General features: G+C 43.5%; 1 long non-coding RNA gene across 2 annotated transcripts; it reads right to left on the reverse strand.

Moving 5' to 3' along the window:
• Positions 1–3,168: 3,168 nt before the first annotated feature.
• Positions 3,169–7,776, reverse strand: LOC114770518 (uncharacterized). Of its 2 annotated transcripts, XR_003743349.1 has the most exons (4): positions 7,677–7,776; positions 7,519–7,563; positions 5,328–5,556; positions 3,169–5,225 (listed from the first exon to the last, which is right to left on the reverse strand). It is a non-coding gene; the product is annotated as an uncharacterized LOC114770518 (long non-coding RNA). The 2 variants fall into 2 exon arrangements; XR_003743348.1 differs by lacking the exons at positions 3,169–5,225; positions 5,328–5,556 and adding an exon at positions 7,327–7,400.
• Positions 7,777–22,633: the final 14,857 nt, after the last annotated feature.

Below are 22,633 nucleotides of genomic sequence, written 5' to 3' on the forward strand. Positions count from 1 at the left end.
CTTCTACAAGGTAATGATGGCATGGAGCCCTGTCTTCTATAATCCCATCTGCAGGCTGTCACTGTGCTACACACACACACACACACACACACTCACACACAATCAAAAATCGCCTGTCCTCCCTCCACTCCGTTCCTCTGACATTTTTCTCAGCTTCGGGATGCTTTTATGTCTCCGTTCGCCTCGGCGCGTGATCAATGGGATGCACCTCAGTGCCACTCTTTCATTCTTCCACGGTTTGGCGAGGAAGGGGGGGAGACAGTTTCCTGCTCGAGAGGAAGGGGAGGAAAAAAGGAAAGAGAACACGGCAACTACAAAGGGTCACTGGAGCCAGACAGAGGAAATAAGAGGAGTTAGTTGGCCTCCTTGTATTCGAGACCATTTAAGTAAAATGAGACTGTAAAAATGCCACGGTTTTAATAGCCAACCACAGGATGTGTGGCAATAAAAACCTCCCAACATCCCCCTCTCCTCCCTCCCTCGCTCTCCCTCGCTCGCTCGCTCTCTCCAGCAGTGCTGGTCGCACGGCGAGCTTCCTCAGGGGCGGACAAGCGGAGACGTTGGTAAAAAAAAATGGCCAGAGCTGGGAAAGATTAAATGAAACTTCGTGGAGGTCATTAATTAACTCGGACGGCGTCTTCCTCCCGTTCCGGGGTAGGGGAGCATAAAAAATGATGTGCGGCCGCGGGTTTTTGCCGCAGCTGCTGCAGCCACGTCACGTTTTTTTTTTTTACTCATTTCACGCTGCTTTTTTACATTTTCGCTCCAGTGTTACATATCCCCTTTCACGGAGGGGGGGGCCACTGTAGTACTGAATTGTGGCCCGTGCACCGTGCACTTTTATGCCACCCCCGCCCTCCCAAATAAAGCCTCGTGGGTAATCGCAGGCGCTCCCCCTCCGAACAATGAGCCCCGTTATCTCCCGTTACAAGATGGGCAGAATTGATTAGTGTGTCGAGCGGCTCAGCGTGAAAACGAAGTGACGGCTTTATCAGTTAATCACGGCGCGCCGTACGACTCGGTGGCTGCGGGGAGCGAACACTCAGCGATTGCCGCACCTCCCTGTCCCGGGCTGAGGGGACGGGACGACACTTAAAATGCATCGCTCGGTGCTCAACGCCGGAGTGGCGGGATGCTAAATTTACTCACCCATCCATCACAGAGGTCAAATGTGACAGGAAAGGATACGGGGGTCAGAGCTCTCGCGAGGGTAATGCACGCCCACTCCATTATATTACATAACATGCAACCATTCCGCTAACGGTTATATCGTTTTTCTCAGGGACAAAATGGTAGGAGGTGTAGGAATTGTAAGGAACCGGCAACTTTGCGGCTTGAGGACTGAGACGGGCGAATGTCTGACCCATCAACCCACAGCATCAGGTATCTGTCAAATTCACCAGCCAAATGACATAACTCACTCCCGTTCAGGGTCACGGTTGCCGGAGTCCATACTGGTGTACAACAGGAGGAAACCGGAGAATCCGGAGGAAACCCATGCCGACATGGGGAGAGCTTGCAAACTCTCACAGAGTCCAAGCCGGGTTTCAAACTCACCGCCCTGGAGGTGTGAGGAGGCTAATAATAAATTTAGCACAGCAGAATATGAATATGTTGCTTTTCATGTACCGTAACAGGATGCATTCATTGCAGCAGATTCTGCATTCAGCCTGCTGCATCTGGTGCAGCTGCCCTGTGTGGTCGGTCGTTCTTTGTTTATAACCAAATGTATTTTATTTGCGTAGTTGCTGTCAGGCCGATGTGCTGTAAAATCCAGCAAAAAAGCTCCTGGAAGTAATGCTGCATGTGAGTGCATTTCCAAAAGGGCAATTACACGTGCCCCTCCAAAAAATACATTTCCCATTCCCCAAACACTCATAAATAAGTCTGTATTATAAACGCGCTCTGGGCTGTCACCGGCCCGGACGGAGCGGGACGGGAGACAGCCAGATAAATATCCTGCGCCACCGAGATGTCATGCAGTGTATTAGTGAGCCATCAGAGAGCCATTGCTCTTGGCTGGGCTGAGGGGGGGATCGAAAAGAGGGAGTCGAAGAGAGAGGCTCCAAGGCCCCTGAGCCGAACGGCTCCCGGAACGGGCAGACGAGCCAGCGAGCCAGCCGGCAAAGCGCCCTAATGGGCCCACCAGGGACTCGGCGGGGGGACGCCGCGCCTCTGCTCCAAACCCAAAAAACGGCGTCCAACTTCTGGAGTGTAATTGTGAAATGAGTGGTGACAGGCCCTGCGAAAACAGCCGAGTGTCCAGAAAGGCGGCTGGGCCAACACGTCCAAAATTCACAAGTGCACAGCAGTTTCCGCTCGTCTCGCAAAGCATTAAAATAAATAAATCATTTTTAAATCAAACGAATAAAAATTCAAATGTGCCCGGTAATATATTTCTCTCGAAGTCTGCTCAAGTTCCGTAAATTCTGCTTCTGTGAGGAGAGCAGAAGGAACCGTTCCCCCCGTTGCTGTGGCAACCCAGTTATAATTTATCATAACCAAGTGGCTAATATGCCTCTAAGCGCCTGGTGCACGTTGACCCCAGACTCCGGCAGAAACGCTTAATATTCACCCATTCCATTATGTGGCCGTTTGCACTTCAATGTACGTAATTGTTTAATATTAATTACATGACTTTTCAGAAATATCATCATTAAGCATGGGGCCGAAATAGCATTTAAATTACAACACGGCACTGTTATCATCATCATTATAGACGGTGTGGAGACAATCATTACACCGTTACAATTTGTTCACTTTGTTCATTAGGTCAGAATGAATGTGGACACCCGTACGGCTCTTTTCAGATGACATGCTATTATGACAAGCACGTCTTATGACACTGCCGGGAACAAAATATTGATTGTGTACGAAAACACATGACATCTGCTTCTCAGCCTGAAACAAGGGCAGGGGACAAACCCGGAGGCGTGGCCGGCAAAAGGCACTTGGTGGTGGCGCGAGAGGGAAAACAATCGATGCGACGCTCCGGCCAAGAGCAGCCATTAAATTGGAATTATTTCCGGCGAGTGCGGGAACAATGAACAGAGCCGGGGAGTGTGAAAGGACCCGGGCTCTTGTTGCCAACTTTCCTCCAGCTCCCGTCCTTCTCTCGGCCCTCCCCACCAAGTGAAAAATACATGTTTGTGACTGAGGGCCCTACTTTCAAAGCGCCATGGTAGACAAAGTAGTACATGGGAAATGTTTGCTAATGACACATCAAGTATGTTTTCATGATTTACAGAAATATACAGTTATATTATAAATATACTATAAAGGACTGCATTAGGTTAAAATTGAAAGCCAAAATTACTAAAGATGATTAAACAAAACAGGTTTTTTTCATTCAACACATGGCTACTTTTTGGCCTTGATTCCCAAACATCAGCAGAATTTGGGGGGATTAGAACATTGAACATTTAGAACATTATTATGTTTTAAACTGAACCCTAGAATACACTGTCAAGCCAAGAATCTGCATCCATTTTCAATTAGACAATTACTAATAAAAAATTTTTTATCTCGATTCTGGCAATTCAACTGGTCAACCAATTTTTCATCTCTTTTTGCTGGGCAACATGGCAGTGAGATTCAGACCAAGCTTCACTCCTGTTTGAAAAGTAAGACACAACGCTTTCCTGAAAAATACCAACAATTCCCAGAGCACCCCAGGGAGCACCCCAATTATCACCCCAGGGAGCAATATTCAACAGAAGGCACAGTGGGCATTAAGTAAGAGTTATTATCAGAATAAAAGTGCAGAAACATAAACTCTACAACACACAGTAATCTACGTTTCAAATTTCACCACCAAGAGGAAGTGATTCATTCATAGTCATACACACATATCAATCCGTAGTGTACAACTGTGGTTCTCAAATGTGGGGATGCTTTGCTGATTAAACTATTCTTATTTGCCAAAGATAAAAATTATTATTTTTTAGGAATAACTTACAATCAGTAGTGACAGGGACAGTCCCCCCCTGGAGACACACAGCGTTAAGTGTCTTGCTCAGGGACACAATGGCAGTAAGTTGGGTATGAATCTCTGAATTTGCACTATTCTGGTTTCATAGGCAAGTGTCTTACCCACTAGGCTACTATTTACAATGGAATATCTTTCTTTTAATTCTATTTTTTAGAATGAAGAACAAATCTAAAGACTCAAGCCAAAACACTGTAAAGCAAAATATTTCATATTTTAAACTTTTCAAAGCTGTCATGCAAAGTAGGGTGTGGGACGGGAAAAAAAAGTGTCATGATGGTCGGAAACGCACACAAACGAAAAGAAAAGAATTTAACATCACATTCAATAGATCATCTGGGACTGAGAGTGACGCAAAAGGCCTTTAACCAAAACACATGTGGGTCATAAGTACCATAAAACTGTTCAGTGGTGCCACCTGGTGAGCCCGGGCCACCATGGCATTACAAAAGCAGTGAACTGCGATGACATAATTTCACTCTCATGGCTTTCCTGAACTTAAGGTAGACATAATTCAGGTTCTCCAACAGTCCTGAAAGAGTTTTTGGGTTTCTATGGATACTTGGCTGTGGTTTCTTTACTCATGTTAATGATTTTACATTCTACATTTGTTACTCAAGGTGTACATTGGTTTGAACCTGCGACTGCAACTAAGTAAGTTCGTGACCCATGGCTACACCGAACATGCCAGTACACAGACATGTCCATACACACGTGCTCTCTCAGACACACAGGCACTTTTTGTAACACAACCGTATTAATGTAATTTGAAGTGTATCATTTGCTGCCACCCCCCTTCTCCAATCGACTAGATGCTGACCTCTAACCATAACTACAGACCTTTATGCTGCCAGCTAAACATACAGAAGACACAAAAATGTTTCCGGCCTTTAAATCTGTCGATCCTTTTACAGTCCTGCCTACATCAATTAGCTTATAATATGGCCAAGGCTCCCACTGCATGCAGTTAAAATGTTGGCAGGTTAACCTCACCTCGTATATTTAGCTCAGGCTGAAACCACAAAAGCCTCCTGTCTCAACCGTCATGCGAGGGCTGCCAGTTCTCAGCCCTGTTTATCTCTTTCTATACTCCTTCCGCTCTTCGCCTTTGTCTACTTCATTATTTTTTTGCTCTTCTGTCAGGCCTTTTCATTGCATTCAGATACTCACGTACCATAGCCTCTCATTGAGAAATGAAGCATCTGAGCAGAGGCCCGCAATACGCTGGACCGGCAGGCTAAAATAAAAACAGATTCAAACTCACTGTTAAAACTCACTTAAAAAATGAAAAAAAGACGCAAAACAAGCATTTAGTCAAGAAGTCAGTGATGGAAGTCACCACGGAAAACAACAGCCCTCCACGCTGAAAGTGCAGCACGTGGCGTCCAAGCGGAGTGGACAAAGCGCTCCAGACAGCCTTTGGCCTTTTGTTCCTGTTCTTGTGTGAGGGCCCATTCTGTTCTTCCGAGAACGTTGCAGGAGAACTCTTGGGGTTGTACGGCGTGGTCATTTTATTAATGCAAGGATGAAAAGCGCCATCTGGAACACAGGCATCATCTATGACGATCCTAATGCAGACACAAAATAATATAATTTCTTATCAAATTAGATCAATATACAGGTCAAGTATTAATTCTCACCATTTACTTGATTTTTCTTTGTGTTTCTTAAAAAGCCATATACAATTAGTACACAACAATGAGTTATTCTTTTGTATATACATTGAATTATAAAATATGATATTACAAATTTGCACATATGCATTTGTATATGCGTGTGTTCCTACAGTCATAATATATATAAATATATCCCTACAAAAAGAAAGCAGAATTTCAATTCTGAAGGCTTTTAAATTAGTTGTTCTATTCGTTATAATTTTGTAGCAAATTACATTACATTACATTTACATAAAGAAATAAACAGCATTTTGGCCCAAAACAAACAAAAAATGTATTAAAACCTAATTTACATTGTTAATTACATTGCTAAAAACCAATTTTACAAAATGACGCGGATCTGCATACCTGCATATTTATTTGAAAAAAATATATATATTTGTTTGGCAACAGAGGTAAGGCTTTGTGAAACTGTGTTCACTGTATTATTTTTAGTTTTTAGACTTAAATGTTACTTCCTCTCACAGGGTAGTTTCAGTTTACTCACCAGAGCAGACATCAAACATGGACTCCGTGTGACAGAAATTACAGACATAGAGAATGAAATCCAAACAAAGTGACAAATGTCAAAGTCTAACACTGGACCAGCGTGTGAAATTCTGTATAAAATATATAATACACAATAGTTATCATATAGCACATTCCCGAACCCAAAGTAACGCTGACCTTACTTTTTGCTACATGGTAGGTTTTACCAAGTGTGTGAGCATTTGATTCACTGCACTCAAATAAGTCTGTCTGACGCTGTATTTATTTCCAGTATAAATGTTTGGGGAGAATGCACGCCCTGCACTTTACGGGGAGGTTAGATATTGGATGCAGTGAGGGCTGTGTGTGTGTGTGTGTGTGTGTAATGACTCTGCTCCAGCTTTCTCTTTAAACTCCTTCACTGAGGACAAACAGTGGCTAATTATGAGTGATTTTCCCAACAGCAGGGACAGAGAGCAGGTATTTATTTCAAGTCCATTCTTTCTCTCTTGCGGTCCCTTGTCCCTTAAGCCTTTTTTATTTTTTTTTAAACAGGCCAAGCCTGGAGAGCCCTGCACTCACTATATTAAAGATGATTCTAGAAATGCTCGGCATGTTTGATTACTTTACAAAGGAGGACAGGCAATATCTAGAGGAATGCATTTGAAAGAGTCCCATGATTTCACTGGAGGAATACAAAAAAAAAAACATCTGAGGCCCTTTCAAAGCCACACAAAGCAGCTTCTATCAGTACTCTGAGCAACCATATCTAACCATCACCAATTTGATGAAATCCTTAGAAAGAGCTGCTTTATTTGAAAAAAAAAAAAAAAAAAGATTAGGGCAACTGAAAAGAGTGACCAGGAACAGATTTGATTCTAATTATGGAATTGTTTAATTATTTAAGTATCTGAATTAATACATATTAGACTTTTGTACATAACTTGGCAGGGCCTCTGTAGTGTATTGTGCCTCTCAAAAGATGCATTGTTTAAAAAATCTAAACTGTGAAACAAAGACTGAGCATGTCTGCTTGTAGTGGGTGAAACATCTCGCCTTTCCACGTTTTTCCTCTCAAGTCAAAAACAGATCTGACACATGCGCTTGCTGGCGAAGCTTGTTCCCTTAATTCTCAGCCACTTCAGCTTTCTCTGATATTCAGATGCTTAGGAGGACTGTCCAGACAGTTTGTTGGTGACGGGCTGTGACACGAGGCCAGGACTGCTGGACAGACGGGTGAATTTAACGTCCACTGGCTGTGTGAAGAGCTGACAGAATGCATGATGTGACACTTGGCAAAAAAAAAAAAAAAAAAAAAGAGCCCAACAGATATACACACTTCAATTTTGGACACAAAAATTAACTATCAGACCCCAATATATTTACCTTCGGAAAGTCCCAAATGTCAGGGAGGTCTTAGAAGGCCAACATCTAAAAAAAATAACAAACAAGGCACACTGCATAACAAGAAACCATAAATTGTAGAAACAAATAATCAATTTAGATTGATTGTGAGCTTCTAAAACGGACACTCCTGGCTTTACCTCTAATAGTACAGGCCTTCTTGGACCGCATCTGCTAGCTCCATCAGACAGCGTCCACCATGGGAAACTCGCCCGACTCTCAGGCTGCTCCCGATCTCCCGGCCCCTCGATGTTGTCAGGGTCCCGATAGATAAACACGCCAGGGCGGGCAGGGCCAGAGCTCCTCCTCAGCCAATGGCAATTGTCCCCTCTGTTGTGCAGTTTACATGTGATAATGTGACTACAAAGTTTTTACAAAAATAAAAGCACACCACATTTTTCCATGGGTTTATGTATCTAAGTGTCTCCTCCAGGGACACTTAAACCAAAGACACAGTTCAGCAGACTCTGGTTCTGGCAATGATGATAGCACATGGAGATGCTTCACAGGGGCTTCCCAGTGAGTGTTAACTGTCCAGAAGATTCTGTTGAACAGACCATGGAAAGGGCCGAGGAGACTGGGAGTTTCTAACCGCCAAAGAACATCCGCTGATGTCCGTAACTCATTATGGCTCGGAAATAAATCCTAAAGTTTCCAGGAGGGGGTTTGCCCGTCTGTAACGGTGCAACTGCTTGTAAATAATATGTCTGAAAATGGAAATTTGATCCAGTCCAGTCCAGACAGTCCATCGTTTTTTTTTTTAACCTGCGTGCGTTGGACGCCTCGTTACAGTCTTCTATATTTTTTAGTTGGGTTCCAGCGGTGGGGCACAGAGGCACTTTCACTGCACTACAGAATGGTGGTCTTGTTAAATTTACACCACCTGTCCAGTACAGTGAAACGCAGCCGCCGCACTGGAGAGGGTGCGTGGAGGCCTCGCGGCCCTGTTTTCTGAATGAAGCCACGGGGCGCTGATATTTTACAAGCCTGTTTTTGTCCGGGACCGAGCAAGCCATTTGCATTTGAAACAGCGTGGCCCCGGGGCTAATGTTTCTGTTCTGTCCTGAGCAGGCCCCTGCACCTGTGGAGCGCAAACTCACACGCGCACAGGTCACACGCACTGCGTTCCACGCGCCTTCGTTCGTGCGGACACACCGACGCATGTGCGCAAAAAACGTATGTGCAACGTGTGTGCATGCTCACTTTCTCGCAACCTATAATGCATCACAAATGACACACTTGTGAGGAGAAGCATTCTGTACAGGTAGGGACACAGAGGCGTGCATTGTTATGCACACACACACAGCTGCAGGCCTCAGTTGACCGCTCCACTCACTGGCCCGACTCTATGGGCTTAATGATCCGCAACTGGACATCTGTGAACCGCAGTCCGCCCCGCGAGGCGGAGAGCGCGGGAGCCTCCCTCTTCCAATTACTGAGCTGCGCGATAAAGAGCGCAGCGTGGCCCTGAGGCTTCGCGAGGCCCCGCGCCCAGAGCGTTTCAGCTCGTCTAACAGCTCTATATCGCACACCTCAAACTGGAGCCCTGCGGGGGCCACGGACCCGCCAGATAATAAATAAATAACTTCGCTGAACACCGAATTTGCTTGATAATGTGCTCTGTAGTCGAGTCAGTCAGGTGTGCGTTCGGTGAAGGGACCCAACCATGCGGTGCTGGAGTTCACCGGCGCTACACATGCCATTCGTGCTAATGGCAAAAGCCACACAGGAAGTGAAATTCAAGCGGCTCCACATAAAGGGCTTTGGAAATCGAGACACTGGTTAGACAAGCATTAACATACATCATTCATCCGGCTCTTCCTGGCCGAACTTCATCCTCCGGCTTTTGTTCTTTCTTTGGTGACAAGCGAAACGATTCCCCAGCCGCACCAACAACCAATGCATCTCCGGGTGTAGTTCTAATGCCCTGAAAACGCTCGTATTATTTCAGCCGTGCACGCCTGGCGTACGCGTGAATGCAGGACTTATGCCGCGCGCCATAAACGATTACCTTTAACCAAAGGAATTGTTTCATGAGCCTGCAGTTGCAGCTATCACTGTCATGGTTAAGATGAGATGAAATGGTTGTCAGGATGTATTGTGGGCGCCGGCTGTCGGAGTCAAGTTGGCATTTCCCTGCTTTCCGCCGCCGTAACCTTCCGCAGTCTCGCCTGAGTAAATGGACACATTTATCACATAGAGTGAAAAGCACTCCCGTTAGATTGTCCAAATGAAGGCATAATTTGAGCCTCTGCGTTAGGTTTTATAATTTGCAGGCTGACAGTAATGTAATTCAGTGGGTGCCGTGCTGTGCCAGTTGTCACCATGCCAGACGCGCTGGCACTCAGGGCACTTAACCATTTAGGGCATTGGCATGTAGCCTACTCAATCTCTCTTTCAGACAGCTCTACGTCTGATGACAGACTGGGATGCAGTCTGGCTCCGGCAAAAGAAAAAGAAAACTGTTTATTCCAGACCCTTTTAAAAGAATGATTTTCAACCTTTTAAAGCCTCCTAGCACTATGTGCACTTACTTTGAAGATCCCCACCCCCTGGAGTTGGGTGCTTCACTTTTTCTTGCCTTTGCTCACTGAACTTCACTCGTTTTTTTTTTCTAAAATACGGTTCTTGCACCTTAGCTGATAATTAGCTCTACAAACCAGAACCAGGCTCACCAGCCTGTCTTGGCTGTGTCCGAGCCGTCTTCGTCTCTTGTTCTTCTAAATAATTAAAGAGGGAAGAGCAGAATTTGCCTCAGGCCCAGAGACGGCCTGTAATGTTATATGAATGACCACTGTATACCACCGAACAATGAAAAATGTGTCTGCAAAATAACACAGCACGGCCACAAGGGAGTAATGAATGGCCATACAAAGCACGTTGGCTGACCTGCCGCTGCAGGTTCAGGTGCTCCATCTCACCCTGTCAGGACAGTTCTGGAACAGCCGAGTTCAGCATTCTTCGCAGTCAATAGCCAGTGCTTACACATTCGCCAGTGATGTAATGGAGGATTGATGCAGAATGTGTTTTTGAGCGCATGTTAAGTGAGGACACTGGAGATTCACTATCGTTGTCTGATAATATGAAAATTATGACCTGAACAATATGCAACAGTTTGTCAGTTGACACATAATTCCACCCAGCTCACTGATAATGTTCAGCAGATTTAATAAATGTGTCAGTTAATCATTTAGTTGCTGCAAAACATGGTGAATACAAAAACAGAAAAATAAAAAAAAATTATATAGAACTATAATGTTGTTGTATTATAAACATTAATTGGTTAATAGTATTAGCTGCTATTTTTAAGGAAATTGGTTGGACTTCTATAAAAGCTATACAGTATGTACTAGAAAAAAAATCTCATACATCACAGATCTCTTAGGCTCTGTGGGGGTATATGTGATGAATATATTGTCTATATAACATAGGAAGTGTCATGATCTGGTCCGAAAAGGGGTTAAAAAAGGGGGGGTTTCATTGTTGTCATGTGAAATGTTCCCTAATCGTTTTCACCTGTGTCAATTGTATAAAGCTGCCCTGTTCATTTCTGTTCGCGGTCAAGTCTTTAACGTTATGTTCCATGTTTACCAGTGTCAACGTCTCGGATGTCTCCCCTGTCTTGTGCTTCACCAATTAAACCCCTGTTTCGTGATGTCAGGTGAAAGCGTCCTTCATTCCTCGTCTCCTCGTCACTCTTTGTCCTCCTCTCCATACACCCGCCGCGTCATGCCCGCATGGACGTGACAGGAAGTTTACACAAATAATTATTGCAAAAAAGAAACCAATGTGGACCAAGAACTGATCCCTGTGGGACTCCTGGCAGGGTTGGAAAAATGCAGTAAATAATGTTTGTTGAGTTAGTTGCCCCCAGGAGCAGTTAACATTGAATACAGCTTGGTTCACACTTTGAGAAGTGGAAGCACCTCACTACTGAGGAAAATAGTCCACTGACTCTATTCGTTAAACTGGCATCTTTCAACAGGCCCTAATCTACTGAGCCCTGCTCAATTTCCCACTGGGCAGCAGGCTATTAGATTACACTGATTCTACTGATAACAAAAATTCCAAATGTTCATCTAGGAGGAGAGGTATTGGAGGAGGAATCCTATATTCTTGCAGCTAAAAAGTTCCCCCAGATATTACATTTTCAAGAACTTGAAACATAGAGATTGAATTGTCTTGAATAAGCAATGTAAAACAGATATTTCATATCCATACATATCCAGGAGAGTCTCCTATATTGTCTTACATTCTCTGCCTTAAGACTAAACTTTTCCACCACCCTCCACAAACCCCTGACCAGTGCCTTATCACTAAAGGCCAAAGACTATTCATTTTAATACTGGGCCTGGGCCTGTCTGTGGGCCCAGACTCCCATTTCCCATATTTAATCCACACAGTTACTGAAAAATACACAAACAGAACATACTCACCATTACTGAATAATCAAACTGAACTGTTCGTCCCCGCTCACTCATATTGAAATTAGCTTTCCAGCAACACTCGTGTCAACCTCTGTGATGAACACTGTTCAGTGACTGCTCAGGAATTAGCACCCCTGCCTGTGGTGTATTTACACATCAGTGGCACTGAACAGTAGCGCTGAGGCCGGACAATGCTTCCCAGACTTCGTTGGTCCCCAGGCGTCAATAAACAGCTAGAGACATTCTACCATCTGAGAAAATGAAGGGACAGCTGTCAGCCTTAAGAGCTAAATAAGTCATGCTAAAGCAACGTGCCAGCCATTGAGCAATACCTAACTATGATTTAGATCAACATCAGGGAGGTTATATAATCTACACATTTGAATATTTATTACCACCATCAGAAGCTTCTAATGCATCTACACACCACAATTTTATACTCAAGCCTGGCTGTAACCTGTATTGCTGTATTGTTCAATATGATATTGTTTGGTCTCTGCTTTGGTCTAGTATATTTGAGATGATACAATTTTGACAAATTAAAATGTTCAGTAGTTGCACTAATTAGAAGAAAGAGCTTTTTTTAGTTTGACACAATGTTAATTAGTTTATTCATTAAAATGACAAGACTCCAAATCTTTTTATAAGTCTCAGTGTATCAATAATTTCACTGCAGAAAGAAAGGGTACAGCAGATCTGAAATACTTTTTTGGGGGGTTTTATTAAAATAGAAAAAGTCACTCATGGTAAACAGATATGGCATCCTTGCTCTTTTCATATGCCTTGTTTTGTGCAGATCACTTTCTGACACCCTGTCTACAGAAATAAAATATAAAAGGAATAACTTATTAACCAATTTTTCTAGCGCGAAAGCTGACTGATTTGCTCATCAAAGGCGGAGTGCAGCGCCGTAAACGAGCAGCGTGACAGATTTCATCTGACGGAAACATGACAAGGCACTATCGCTGCACTGTGTGTCTGAACGTTGAACAAAAATTGTAGTAATTCCTCTCCCTGACAACAGCCAGGGCCTTAGAAGGCAAGAGTTGCTTGTGGAAACTTCATCTTATTCCCCCACCTGGTAAGGAGCATGTGCCAACAGAGCGAGTGTGACAATCGAGATCGAGATCCTACCTGTTCCCCAGGGAACGTGAACACCTTTAAAAGGGGGTGTTAATTTAAAAACTCTTCAGTGCAACCATCCACTCAAAAGGGGTAGAGCAACTAACAAAGAACGCTAACCTGGAACCCTGCTAAAAAATTACTTACTGCAAATAAATTGGAGTGTTATTTTATATTCATCATACATATAACGCACGGGAGATCACTGAAGAAGGGCACAATTTTCGAAGCTGCTCCTCAAACTAAGCATGGAGCTTTCACACTAGTTTTACAGTCAAAGGCGTCCTCAGAATTTACAAAAAAAAATTGATAAAACAAGAATGATAAGTGTGAGGAAGTATCATGTGTAAGAGGTGTCAATCAGCGCACTCCTATTTTCCTATTTGAAGACGTAATTAAAAATCGGGTTCTGGGCGACAGCAATAATTTACACACAAAGAAAAAAGTTTTTTCTTGTTCAAGATAAAAAAAAGTTCTTTCATTTTACATCTATTCATGCACATTCTGAGAATGATTTTGACCTTAAAGCAGCCCCACATTCAGTGCATGGTGCTGCGTTTGGTGCCAGTTTGAGTGAGGTTTCATATTTGTGTGTGTTATTGTGTTATTTATTTACATTATTTACTCTGCGTTAGAATAAAAACTGAAGGCACATGGCAGAAAATTATATAAAAACTATATTCATATAGAGAAAATATCACAAAATATATATTTTTAAAATTATGTATGTGTAGATGTTTTGGGGTTTTAAAAGTTAGTTCCTGTTTCTACCCAACATATGTATACTGCTGTGTGTTAACCAAGTATTTCAATTCTCTATATTGTTGCGGTTGGAGTTGTTAGTGTGAGAGAGTAGGGTTTGAGAGGTCACAAAATATCTTGTCACTATACTTGACTTCAACTTTAAATATGCTTTTTCTGTGTCCTTTTTTGACAGTACGATGTAAAACTTGCACTCCGTAAAACGTATTTGTGTTTTTTTTTTTTTTTTTTTTGCTTTACTCGCAGATGGACTCTGAATGCCAAAAAAAGCCAGATGCCCCCATCATGTTTTCCCCAAAGACATCATCCGTTGTGGAGGAAAAAAGGGACCACATGCCCCTGTTCCATTGTCTGCTGCTTCCCTGACCCCCCCGTCACTGCGGCTCAGTATTACAGAGAACATGAACCAGAGCAGGGATGTGGTTAAATGAGTCACACACACTCAGGCCCATGCACAAAAGGCAGAACTCGAACACATGCACGCCACCTTGGCCCTGCCAAGCACAACTGAGTCAACCTCAATCAGCTACCACTCCCCTCCAAAAAGCCCCCCCGCACCGGTCCACTCCAACACCCACACAATGGACACAAATACTCACACACGTAATGCTCGGATGGGTAAACAGGCGGGATGCTGGGGCAGCGTGCCACATGGCTCTCGCTCGATTTGTCTTTCGACTGAAGGGACCTGTGGTTGGGAAGCGTTGGCCTCTAATCTGCTGCCAAAACTCAGAGTCACACGACTTCAGCCCGTTAAAGTTGGTAATGGGAAGAGAAAAGTGATGCCTTTCCCAGCCGTTGATTGTTGCACAATTGGATGACACACTTAGCAGCGGAGGACTAAACACACACACACACACACACACACACACACACACACACACTGATGCACTTACATATGCACCATACACATGGTTAATATTACTATACCACAATATCGAACTAGTTTCAAACTCATGACAAGCAGATTGTACACTTGAGGCCACATGGCTTTATATTAACTTTGCTAGAATAAACTCCACCATGTGTTAGAAATATGACTATGAGCTGGTGCAAAGTGCAGTGGTATGTTCTTACTAGCGTAAGGTCAAAGGTGTCCTCAGAATGTACATAAACACATCAGAACAGACAAGAAAGAGTCACTTGGTAGTTTTCTGTGTCTTGAAGATGAGAAACTAATTACTTTTTTGATGCTATATAATTGTTCCTGTTAGCCAGAGAATTATCTTTAATGCCATTTTGTACAAACAGAGTTAAAACTGGGAGGAGCTCATTAAACCTGTGTCTATCAATAGGTCACATACAAACATCATTAAAGATTGTGTTTCTTTCTTGGTTTATCTAATCCTGGGAATTCACCTAATCTAGACAATAGAAGTACTGTGCAGTATAAATGGTATGCGATATAAATTTGGCCAACAGGAGAGATTTTCATTATACCGGCCTACTGCAAAAATATCTGCTCCTCGCAATAATGTTCTTTCCATCACCTGCGAGAAACAATGCCTACTTGCAGCATGAGCCGTTAGTCTTGGGCTAATAAATAAAATCTTATTGCTTATTCAGTCTGTCTGTAATCGGCTGGTGTGCATGGAAATGACCGGGGTGGTCCTAGCCTGTTTGATGCCTTGTGTAGAAAAGTCATTTTGATTTTAAAAATCACAAAATAAATTTGGGAATCCTGGACGGACTGCATGAGAAAACATGAACAAGCAGAGTGTAAATATTTTTTTATTTTTAAAGGTTCCCTGTTATGAAAATTTCACTTTTAACAATACTGAATACTAGTTCCCCTAGCCTGTCTATGGTCCTGCAGTGGCTTGAAATGGTGACATGTATAAAGAGGGCTTTGGCCATTCTGCTTCACCATTCAGAGAGCGACAGCTCAGATGGTCGAATCTGGAATTTGTCCCCTTATGTTGTCATAAGGGGACAGGTTACCTCCCCTTTCTTTTGCTTTGCCCACCCAGAGAATTTCCCACCCCTCCCCTAAAACATTATCTCCAGACTTGAAAATGATTGGAAGACATGTGATTGGACGCGAGACTCTGAAGAACCAGTGGGTTAATTTTATTTGTTGTAGAAAAATGCCGGTATGACTTCATGTCTGCACCAAACATTGTGTTTGGTGAATGGTGTTGATGACGTAATTTCCCACTCACTTCTATAGGCCTCTCTCCTCCTCATTAGGATTTAAAGCTACAGACACCGAAATGGCACGTTCTGGGGTAATCTTATTGTGGGACTGGGTAAAAGTGGCTTTTCGGAAAGAGACTTCAGATACAGTGTTAGGGGACAACTAAGACCGTTATGAAAGCAAAAATAATAATAGGGAACCTTTAATAAATTTTCCAAAAATTCAAGTAAACTTCTTTCACGTTAACATTATGAGGTGTTGTGTGTGTTGAATTCTGAGGGATAAGGCTGTGAATACTTTCCAGATGCACTGTACCGTCTGCTGTCTAGGGTGCAATTTATATCGCAATATGAATTTTTTTCCATATTGCAAAGCCCTAGATATTACTGTTTACAAGTCACACTCACACTGAGCACGTAGCACTGTGCTTAGCACAAGACTGAAAATAGTGCCCTATAAGACCAGGGTATGCCTGTTACTATGCCAGTGTCTCACCATATGCTGTTATCATTAATATTGGCGTAAACAGCTATTAAACTCTAAATTATATGAGGAACATTTTGTGATATATTTCATATAATGAGATAACTGCTAATGCCCAGTGCACAGCCAAACACAGCCTCACGGGATAAAATGAAAAATAATTATTCATGAAGATTGGAGTTTAGTGATCTAATCTGCTGTCATCCAGTGAGTCCTTTTGATGACTGAATGCTGAATAAATGGCAATTACAGCTCACTGAAGGGACGCGGGGGAACTTTCATCCGACTCTGACGTAGCCCAGCGTCTCTTTCTCAGCCTCGCTGTGTGGGATCGAGCAAACCAGGTTGAGTTGCTCTGCTTCCGATTCAAAACACGTGTGGGATCACACCACCTCCGTTGTTAGATGACGAGCGAGGCCTACACGCTGCTCCATGCTTAGCTTGGTAATGTCAAACTAATGCCCACACTGAGCAATCTACTGCAGGGTTTATGTGTTGGAGGATTGCCTCCTTCTCAGATGATCGTTCTTATCATCCTCCAGCAGATGTTCTATCACCAGATTCTGTGCATAGCTTCCTGCTCAGACAACATTGCAGGCTAGGAGACCTGTACCTGAACAACCTGCACTGCCTAACTAGTTGCTTGTGAGATCACCAGGGGGTGGGGTGGAACAGGTGATTGTAGCCTTAACACACTCGCCTGTGAACCAGAAGACCCAGGTTCAAATCCCGCTCTGGATAAGTGTGTCTGATAAATGGCATAATTGTAAATGTAAATCACAGGCTAGGTGTTTCAGATGGTTATTATTTATAAAAATATATAATTTTGTGCTCCAATTGTATGGTTTTGGCCTGGTCAGACCTAGCTGTGCTGTTACTGCTCCCCGCTGGTGTCCCACCAGCCAGGACGTTAATTGGTAACAGCCAGTAAGGGCCCCACTGAGGAGGTCTGGCCTGGATCCTGGTCCTCAGAAGCAGAACCCCGTAGGCCACCATGGTGAGGGATCCCATCCAAACGCTGGCTGGCCAACATTACCGCCCTGCCTCAACCCGACTTCTCTGAAGCGAACTCACGTTCAAACAAACAAACAGCCCCGAGCGATAGCCCCCATGGCTTAGTGCTACGTTAGCAGCAAGCACTGAGATGATGCAGGGGAATGCGGATAATGATGGCCATATACTTGCCTCATGCTTTCCATTGCAGAGGGTTTACCCCCGAGTGCATGACGTCGGTAAAGCGAGGGCATCACCAGAGCATCTCCACCCATCTGCCACAAAGTCATTACTGATTACAAACTGTCATGAAAAAGCTGAAACTGCTTCAGCGATTTTTACATGAGCTGCTTTGGCTCAGGGTACGTCTGTGTGATTTGAAGTGAAGTCATTACAGGGAAATAGCAGCAAACCGTGTGAAAGTAACAGTGTGTCTTCTGTACGTCGAACGTCAGAGCAACAGACTGCGTGGTATTTCTGTAGGCTTTGAAGATAAACATGCTTCATCTGGCCACCAAAATGGCTCGCGTCGGGGCGCGCTGCAAGTGAAAACAGGTGTGCTGTCAGCCACAGACACGTCCTGCATCTCTCTGATACGGCTTAACTGTGGATTTCGGTACGAGGCAACACAAATACATCATAGCAAGCATCAAACCTGTAATACCTTCTCCAGGGGCTTTCTTTTGTAGATAACAATGTCCTCCCTCCCACTCCGACACACATATCAAAATGCCAGTGGAATAACATTTTATTAATCAAAACGAATATTTGTGTGTCGCCATCCACTTTGGGAAACACTGCACTAAAGAATTTAAATGTAGTTACAATATAGTGTCAGTTCTGTTGTTTTCATGATAAAAAACATCGGTCACTGAGTTAGCTGGAGCAGATGTAGCATATATAAGTAGCCTGCCTATGCTAATCATGTATATGCTATACGCTATGATAGTCCGCAGACGTTAGCTAGCTAGCTAGCTTACTTGCTAGTTTAGGCCACAGAAATGCAGTGTTTTGATGATCGGGTACACTATTTTCTTTTATCATGCAGTTCATTTTTTTAAATTCTAATCGCTCCAGAGCAGCAAGAGGTTGTCCTTACAGTTCTGTACTGTGTGTGTTTTTTTGGGTAACCATTCAGAATGGTCGCACAATATCTATTGCACTTTTATTCAGTGAGCAAGATCAAGTTTTGTGCAAAGTGAAAATGCTAGTTATAACAGTGAATCCCTTCAGCTGCCATATACACCCGCAGGCGCATCACGTTTATAGAAGTCACTGCCGAAATGCCGCAAATGACAGTCGAAAGCACAATGACATTTTGAAGCTTTAAAGTAACTATTTGTCAGAAATGCATCCAGCCACATGTTTTTCTTTTTCTTCAGAAAAGACCACACTTACTGGCACCAAATCAATTGTTCAATATGAGGAAATGAACAAAAGCCCCCTAAACTTGCTCGAAAGTTCAAAGGTCCCCTGACATGATTTTATATTGGTCTTTGTGGTCCCCTTATACTACAAATGAAGTCTCTTTCTGAACAAAGAGTGTCTGTAGCTTTAAATGCTAATGAGGAGGCGGGAGGTGAAGTGATTGTCATTGTGATACACTGCAGCACACAACGACATGTGCAGTGGGCAGTGGGCAGCCATGTCAGGTGACCGGGGTGCAGTGTGTGGGGACGGTGCTTTGCTCAGTGTCACCTTGGCGGACTGGGATTCGAACGGGCAACCTTCTGATTACGGGGCCGCTTCCTTAACCACTAGGCCACCACTGGCCCTGAGGATCTACACGTTAGTGCACTAATTTTTAATCTGCTGAAATGCAGGCCACTGTATATCACAAATTTAAATTTAAGAATTAAACTTTTGTTCAGTGGGAAATAAACACATTCACAAGCAGAAAAAAAGCCAGTTATGAAATCATTTAGATTTTCCCTGACTGTTCCATGGCAATGTGGTTGAAAACTGTCTCACAAACCGCCATTCGCTCCTGAGCAGCACCGTAAACTCCCTTCCTTCCCTCTGAAGTGTTTGTTCTCCATCGGAGATAAGTAAGGAGAAAGCGCCTGTTTCACTACAACCTGGAGAGGTGGTTATGCTGCAGAAACGGGGCCTTATTGTTGATTGTGTTTCTTTGTCCGCTGCAGGGCGAATCGTGCACAAAAAAAGCAAAAGCTGAAAGAAAAAAAAAAAAGCAAAAGCAGAATGACACGCTGGCATTACCCTGCTTTAGTTCGGGGGGGGTTTAGGTGTATCATATCACTCTGTTTCCTTCTGCTGGGCTATATAAATCCCGCAAATCCCTCTGAGAGTGCTTCAGGCTTTGTGGCTCTTCTTAACAGAGTAATTAAAACAGCGTCTGCCTCCCAAATTTACACTTGTCCTCTCCTTCTGTCTCTCTGCACGGAGACTGCGTGAAACTGTAGAAGCCGGATTTGCGTTTAAGGGCAGTGGAGGTGGTGAATGGGACACGAGTCATGTGACACGGTCCCCCGGTGAGCTAAAAAGCAGGATGCCGGTTATTAATGACCCAGTTTAACACAAGGCATTAGAGACTAGATGAGGGAGAACATTTCACACCACATCGGGTGCATCGGTTTAACAATTATTGCTGGAACTAATTAAGGAATCCAATTAATACTGCTGGAATGGTGTGAGGGGGAACGAGCGGATGGGGAGGGGAGAGAGAGACTTGGAATCTCCAGCGCAACATTTCAAATTTGCGTCCGAAAAAAGGGGAGTTTCTTGGGAAATAATCTGAGTTGAGGGAAACGCCCGCTCTAACGGTCTGGATTTGTTCAAGGTGACATATTAACAGGCCCAGAGCCAGAACAAAGTGACTGAGGGGGCAATTCAAGACATGGAGATTGGACAATGCGGGGTCTGGGGACATGGGGTTTGAAACAGGGTTGACAGATTTAAGCAGAGGTGTTGTGCATTATAAATATAATGTATTTGTTATACATTTCTCATTCTCAGAATACTATATAAAATCATGTTAATTATGTCTGTTTCTTCACCATAAAGAATGGCTATTACAGCGTAGGGTACAAATGCAACTTTGTCAAATAGTTATGCTCAGAACCATGAGATGTGAAAAGAAACTACAGTTTCGTGAGAAGCATGAAATCATTGAAGACTGGGTTTTATGGATGAGCCTACAATGATGGTTTTATTTTAGTATGTATTTATAAAATATTATAGCATGTCAACTTGTGCTTTTCAATCATTTTGAGGGAAAAAAAAAGCAATCACAAAAATGTATGGTCGTCTGTTGCCAGTTCGAGTCTTTAGGCCTGCATGAAAGGCTTGGCTGTCTGACATCCTGGGAAAATGTATATTTAAGTAAGAGCATTCATAGACTACAGAACTAAAAAAAAAAAACACGCATAGATCCGAACAGGTGCCAAAACCCCAATGTCTTGACTTTGTTCCTAACAGTTGTCCAATTAAATGTGCAATGAGAGAATTTAATGAGTGAATTATATCCATGTACTGCAGAAAAAAAAATAAAAGAAAGTCAAAACTGGCTGGCACAGCAGGTCACATTTCCAAAAGCCCTAAATGCTGTATCAGAGCCAACTCTATACCATTATGTTGCTATAATGTCCTCTAATGACTTTGACTTGCAGACATAACAGGGCCGGTGGGTAAGCGGATACCCTCAACCACCTGGCTGGACAAAACCTGAAATTACCCAGCCGGCGGGCAAGTAGACCTGCCAGTCTCTGCTGGGCTTTAGATGGGCCAACGTCTCTGATTGGGAAGGCAGTGGACACCCGAACGCATCCTTACGCTTTCCTGGATCGACTTCAATGAAGAGCAATATGGAGGAGTGAGAGGGGCTTCGGAAAAGAGAGTTAATCAGGTGCGAGGCACGGGCAGGAGCTTGATGGCCAGCCAAAGGCAGATTTTCTCCGGTGAAACCTGACACAAGAGCCAGGGAGTGTGTGTGTGTCTGTATGCGTGTGTGTGTGTGTGTGTGTTAGGGTTGCTGTAACTGCCAGTCATGTACAATAAAGGAATGCGGGGCCTGTGAACCACTGATCCCGTTTCACTCCCCTACAATGAGGGAAGAGGAGGAGGAGGTGATGGATGGGGGTGAAAGCGACGGCCTTCACCTCCGTCGGTCATCCCGGCTCCGGCTCTGCTGGGTTCCTCTGAAGTGAAACTCACACGAAACAGCCCCCGACTACTGAATAGAACTAGTGTGAGCTCTCGCTCACAAATACGTTCTTAGCGGAGCTTATGGGATAAGCCTTTATTATAAAACGGGATTATTTCATTCGTAATTTCATTTTTATTTAAACATTAGAGACGTCATATATCTCATATCGGCTCATCTACATTCATTAAAAATATACATTCGTTGTTTTATTAATTGACATTGGGAATGAAATGCATTCCTATAAATGCATAAAAGAGTACTCATTTAGCATTCTGTCTAATAATTAAGCCCTCATATTTATATTGTTTATTTCAGTACACTGAGATTCGGATCATAAATATATGCCAGTGGCGGCACATTATTTTCTTAAAAAGAACATAAATGAGTGCTTTATGGAAGTGGACAAAAACCTGCTTGCACAGTGGCCTCTTGCTGGTAATACCGGACACCCCTGCTTTATATTAAGATTACATTATTCTACTCTATTCTATTCTAATATGAAATAATGTGATCTGTCGTAAGGTTAGTAAGTACATAAAATGCAGTCATTTATATAGATAATGTCGGGTACAGAATCACAGACAGAACAGTAAATATATATGAAGCAGTGAAATCAATACGTGCAGCTATATACTGACTCAGGCCTGGAGGGCTGTTTGTTTTGAGCTCCGTCTGAAGGGTGTCTGCTCCCCACTACTCCTAGATGGCCGTCTCTGTGGAAGGGGCAGAGCCCGCCTGCGGGCTGCCCCTCTCACCGGACGTCTCGCCCCGCCGGAAATGCAGTCGATGGGGCCTTTAAAACACACTGCGAGTTAAAACATGAAGTCATTGATTTCTGCTTTCCAGGGAGACAGATGCATTTAGCAGAGAGACATAAGGAGATAAAGTCTGTGCTGGAGAGAGACAGACAGAGAAAGAGAGAGAGACAGGAAGTGATGAAGTCAATGGGCGAGAGAGAGAGAAAGAGAGACAACAGGACACCTTGTTCAGCAGAAGTGCACGTCTCCC

Source organism: Denticeps clupeoides, chromosome 20 (assembly GCF_900700375.1).
Source record: "Denticeps clupeoides chromosome 20, fDenClu1.1, whole genome shotgun sequence".
In the NCBI taxonomy this organism is placed as follows: Eukaryota; Metazoa; Chordata; class Actinopteri; order Clupeiformes; family Denticipitidae; genus Denticeps; species Denticeps clupeoides.